The following is a 6,100-nucleotide window of genomic DNA, read 5'->3' as shown; positions in this document are numbered from 1 at the left end:
TTGTATGTTTTCAAGTGACTTTTTAATTTTTTTAATATATATAGTACAGGGTCTCACTACACAGATCGGACTCTTAGTGATCCTCCTGTTTTCAGCCTCTAAAGCACTGTGATTACAGGCACATGCCATGGCGCCCAGTCTCCATCCCTGTCTCAGTGTATCCCAGGGGTTGGGGCATGCACGGCATGCCGGGGATAAAACTCCAGTCCCTGTGTCTGCCTAAGCAGCACTTTAATCTGTTGAGCTATCTGGCCAGGTCTTTATCCATATAGTTCTATGTATTTATATCTCCGAATACTAAAAGTGAGACAAATTGATCAGAACTTCTGCCTAGGATAATTTCAGACACTATTTGGAGAAAAAGGATCCAAAGTCAGGACACAAAAGTCTATGGAGGAGTTCATTCAAATAGAAACATTAAGTTTACTTATTTATTTATTTTTTGTGTGGAACCAGGGATTGAACTGAGGCCCTTGTGCTTGCTAGCCAAGCACTTATTCTATTGAGCTATCTTCCCAACCCCTTAAGTTTATTTTTTTTTTAATTTTTGTCTTCTGAAACTAGTGAGGCAATTGTCACTAAGAGTAAGAATTAATATACATTTAGAAATATTACTCCTGGATGTTTCTTCCAAATCCCATATATCAAAGTGGTCAGTACCTTATATTAGGGCGTAAGAAAGGAGATTAATAGCATATTGATCCAGTCATCTGTTAGTAGTCGTATAACCTGCTTCTGGCATCTAACTATCATGAGTTGAACTGCTATAAGCTTGATTCTGCACTGAGTGCTGTAATATGATAGTTTTAATCTTTTCTTTGTTTATTTGGTACAGAGTCTCACTACACAGCTCAGACTTATAGTGATCCTCCTGTCTCGGCCACCCCAGTACTGGGATTCCAGGCATGTGCCAATACACTCAGTCTTGGTGGCTGACTCGGAATTTCTCAGAAAGATACCTAGAAGTAAAACAGATGGGTCAAATAAGATTTCCAGCTTTAACTTTCTGAGGCATTTCCATACAGATTTACAAATTGGTTGCACTGCCTTGCATTCTCATTAAAATTTTAGAAGGGTTCATTTTTTTCCCGCAGTCTCTCCAGCACTTATCATGTTATTTTTTTAAATTGCAGCTATCTTTCTCAGGTAAGATGAGATCAAAGTGTTGTTTTAATTTATATATTTTGTTGGTCAGAAAAATGGAACATTATTTCCATGTATTTATTTGTGATTTGTATTTCTTCTTCCATGAAGTGACTATTTATTTCAGCTGCCCATTTTTTGATTGGTTGCTTTTGAGGGGGATATATTTTGTTTTTGAATTCTTTTTAATATTCTAAGTACTAGCCCTCTGCCTGGGGTCCATCTGGCAAAATTATTTTCATGTTCTGTAGATGGAAACAAAGCTCTTATAATATTCTTTCAGACTCTGACAAATGTAATGCCAGTGTCTATTCATCTCCACCATTCCCTCCCCAGAAGAACATGCGGCATCTCTTTACTAAAATACAAATCCTAGTAGAATTTGCAGACCTTTCTTGGGTAACTTCTGAGCTTTCCCTTAAGTTTCCTCTTCTTAGAAAAGATGAAGTTCACTGGAAGAAACATTTCTTTACTTCCATATTTCCTGAAACTTTTGGGGGTGTTAGTTTGGCTTCATTTAGGGACAACAGATTTCATGAAGTTTTGAACCAGATTAGGATAATCTTCAATGAGTTGAGCAGTTTTTGCTCAAACACCTGTTTCTCCTGGAAATCTTAAATATATTTCAGCTTTTTCTGCTCTGGAAAGGCCTGACAGGACTTTGGTCAGGTCCCAGCTGTACAGCTCAGGGTATATTTCGGAGTACTAAGAAACAAGTGGTTAAGGGCTCCTTTGAGAGGTCCAGATGCTTCTTGCATATTTTTCTTTTTAAGAATTGTTAACATGTTTCATGGTGTCTAAGAGTAATGTTTTCAAAGTTCAGTACTTTTAAAACTCTTGAGACATTTCTAACCATTTAAATGAATGCATTTTCCCAGAAAAAAAATTTAACAGCTACTTTTGCCCAATCCAGACATGAATAGGATAATTTCAAGGGCTGGCTTTCACTAGAAAGGAGGTCATTGTGTATATGTTCAACAATCTCGGGATGTGGTTTTCGGTTCAGGAGATTTAACTATAAGGTGAAACCATCTTTAGGTCTTTGACCAACTGAGCTCTTCAGAATTCTCATCAGGAGTTCAACATTTGACACTGTTGAGATTGACTAATTAAATACTCTCTGCAGGTATTTGTGATTCTGTTCCTGAAGATTCTGTAGTTATTTTTGTCAGCAAGATGCAACCAAGTGGTTCAGAATCTATTTGTTTTCTGGGCTCTCTGGAAGCCGACCACAACCCTTTTGATGCCTTCAGTCTAGCAAACGTCAAATGTCTCCGAGCACCTTCCTAGTACAGTTTACTGGTTAAGGATATTGTCAGTTTGTATTGCTGTATGCTGGGGCTTGCCGAACTACTCTAAGCAATTTTAAAATCTAGTTTTCTCTTAGAACTTAAGTTATTTTATGATTACTTCCATTGGAGGAGGGATAGGAAAATGTTATGCTTTATGTATCATATAGTAAACAAGTCAGGCGTCAGAAGCCACATGATCTCGGTTAAAATACTCAGCTCCGCAGATGTAAAATGGGAGTGGCCAAAGATAATACATAGACAATGAATATGACCATATCCTGATAAATTTTCATTTTCAGGATAAATCTCCACAGCAGAAGGATCTGGTTCAGGCAGGCCTGTCCTGCAGGCTGAAGATTGTACATCACTAGTTTTAAGGCTTTAGTCTAAGGTTTTCATATGGTAGCCCTTATTCTAGTCCAAAAAGGCCAGGCCTTTGTAAGACCTAAGCTAAATATATTTTATGTTTTTTCACCCAGAATTTTCACTCTCTACTTTGGCTAAGCAACATGAAAAATTACCAACCCTGGACGAACTTGCTAAGTGTATATTTTACAGCTTCATGGTAATTTTCAGTTTTTCTAAAATTGTTATATTCTGCCTTCTTGGGGTTTCACCTTTTGCATACACACAGTTATAGTCAGTCAAACACTGATGGGAAATTCATGAAGATCTCTGGATCTTTTTGTCCTCTACTTTACAAATACCACTATGTTTAGCCCTGTGTATCTTATTCTGAGAACTACCTCTAAACAAAAGTCCACAGGAGGACAAAACCCACCTCCTCTCTTCCAATTACTTGAAGCTCACATTTGAAGGTTAGCTCTGTGCCATTTCTGAAAATGATTGATCTGTCCCTACACTCTCTAATTATGTAGTTGATACTGGTGATAAAATAGTCTACGCCATCTCACTAGCTTATGGCAAGTAGATCTTCTCATAAGGATGTTGACCCTATGTATTTATTAGTAGGATTTTATCCTCCCAAGCACACTAATGTTGCATGCATTTATTTTCTCCACTCCAGAAATGAAGACATCCAGTTGCAGGAGTCTGCACTTGTCTGGTATGACACAGTGAGACAATAGCTCTCCTGAGATTTCAACCACATATTGAGGCACCAAAATCATGTTGATAAAGTCTAAAATAGCAGTTTCATCCCTAAATAGGGATGCTATTTCTTCTTCCTTATTATTTGCGAAAAATTTAAGCTCATGACACAAATTATTCAATAACCTACTTTTTTCCTAGCACTACAGAAACCTTGTCTTACATAGAATTTCGTATCTTTGTCTGATCACAAAATTAACTGGTACTACTTGACTAAAATACGTATATTGCTTACTTCCACCTGTAAAAATTTTGTTTTGGTAAATCTAAGTTGGGGTCTACAATCTTATAAATGACCTCAGAATGCTCTGATCACCAGAGGATTTTGTCAAGCGTTCTTCTATATAAGATTCTTTTTATGGATGTATGAGATTTAATTATGTAGATATTCTATAATTTAATTTCCAGTTCTCTGCTGGTAGATTGTGAGGTTTAATGACATTTTAATACTGAAATAACACTGCAATGATCAGACAAGTGCCTATCTCTGATTATTCCCTTAGAGAACCATGGCATTTAAACTTATCTTTTCAGCTGTATGATTGACTTTCAGTGCCTGGGAATCTAGCTTCAGTGCTTCTCTTCTGCAGAGGATTCTAAACTGCAGCTACTCAGGGAAGAATGACAATCTAAGGATTGGGGGGAAACACACACACAGAAGGCATAAGTGTACAAAGTGAATTGTTTCATTTTTCCTGACATTTATCTACTTACATACATTTGTTATTATTATAATTATCATTACTATTGATATAGTTGATTGTTACAGGGTGTCACCATGCAGCTCTGACTTGTGGTGATCCTCCTGCTTTCAGCCTCCCCAGTGCTGGGACTACAGGCATGCGACACTATGCCAAGACGCTATGGCTGGTTTAGTATGCCCTGGGGGTAGGGCTGTGGCTACATATGGTGCTGGGGATTGAACTGAGTCCCTGCACCTGTCTAAGCCTAAGCAGCTACTTCAGTTTGCTGAGCTATCTTGCTGGCCCTACTTACATACATTTAATATTCACTAACATTGTGCTAGGTATTTATACAACTTGTTTGATCATGTTTGCAATCTCAGAAAGGATTATTATCTTTTAAATTCATGGACATATAAAACTGAATTTAAAAATGTTAATTCTCCTTACTAAGATACAAACTGATTTCTAAATTGAATGTAATAGTAAGCGCCAACACCAAATATGTCACTATTTTAGATCCCTAAATTATTCAGACAACTATCTCACTAGGCATATATTCTTACATCAATGATGAGATACCCTGGCACCACATGCCATGCCAGCTGCCCCCTCCCACTGGTTTGCTGAGTGGGCCCCCCAGACTGGGCATGACGACACATACTTATAATCCCAGCACTGTGGTAACTATGAGTCTGAGCTGTGTAGTGAGTTCCTGTACCAAATATCTAAATTTATTTTTAAAATGGTAAGTGAGTTTACTATTATCCTCTGTTCTTAGGTGAACAAATAGAGAAAAGCACAGTGATAGATGTTTTTCTGTTCCTGTAACTACTAAGTGGCAAATCTAGTACCTGGACCCACCTGTATTTCTTAGACTATTTCTGTTTTTCAACACATTAAATATAACTTCAGTCATCAATAAACACTTAATTTGTTTTTGAATTAAAAAAAAAAGTCCTGGATGATGTAGTGGAACAGCTGGTAATCTTACCCCTGTGGCGCCCAAGGCACAAAAGTTATGAGTTCAAAGACAATCTGGGCTCCACACCAACTTTAGCTTTCTTTCTAGAGTTCTGGTCTAAACAACAAGGAGAGAGAGAGAGAGAGAGAGAGAGAGAGAGAGAGAGAGAGAGAGTTAGAAGAGGATAAATTAGGAGTTAAGTCTGGATTTTAGTCTGTATTTAATAACTGGATCTGCTTCATGTGATCATATTATTTCTCAGAGTCTCAGTATTTTCATTTGTCCAGCAAGAAAAAATATAATGAGAGGGTGATTGTGATAATTAAGTAAGAGAATACCACTAAAAGTCAAAACACAGCATGGGACTTAAGGGTATGCTTTTACTATGTGCTCATTCTCCAGCTCCAGTATGGCTTCTTCTTCAGTGGGCACCTGACTCAGCATTCCCTGGAGACTGCTTTCAAGTCCAAGTACCAGAGGGTCTGAGATGGTTTCCAAGTTGGGTTTCATCAGGCATAAGCACGGGTTAGAATTACGGGAACCAGCAGCGCTTATTCTTTAGCTCATTTTTTTTTATTGCTTTGGAAGTCTGAACTCTTTCAAATTTGGCATTTACTTAAGAGCTTACCCTTTGGGAACAGGTGATAGGGTTCCAAACTAGAGACAATGGCGACAATGACCACGTACCAAGGGCATTCTGAGGTTCAGGAGAGGCACTGGTGTGGAGGCACAATGTTAACAGATCTTAGTTCTAACCTTAGTTTGCCAAGCAGCAGTGTTTTTTCCATAATTTTGTTGATAAACAAATGGCAATGAGACAGTTTCAAATCAAATTGGTAGGACAGTTTCAATAATTAACACATTGCATACATTCTTCCTAGTGGTTAATTGCTGTACAAGATGCGGAC

The sequence above is a fragment of the Octodon degus genome, unplaced genomic scaffold (genome assembly GCF_000260255.1).
Source record: "Octodon degus isolate 3935 unplaced genomic scaffold, OctDeg1.0 scaffold00137, whole genome shotgun sequence".
In the NCBI taxonomy this organism is placed as follows: domain Eukaryota; kingdom Metazoa; phylum Chordata; class Mammalia; order Rodentia; family Octodontidae; genus Octodon; species Octodon degus.
The sequence above is the reverse complement of the archived record's forward strand: the minus strand, read 5'-3'. Positions refer to the sequence as shown.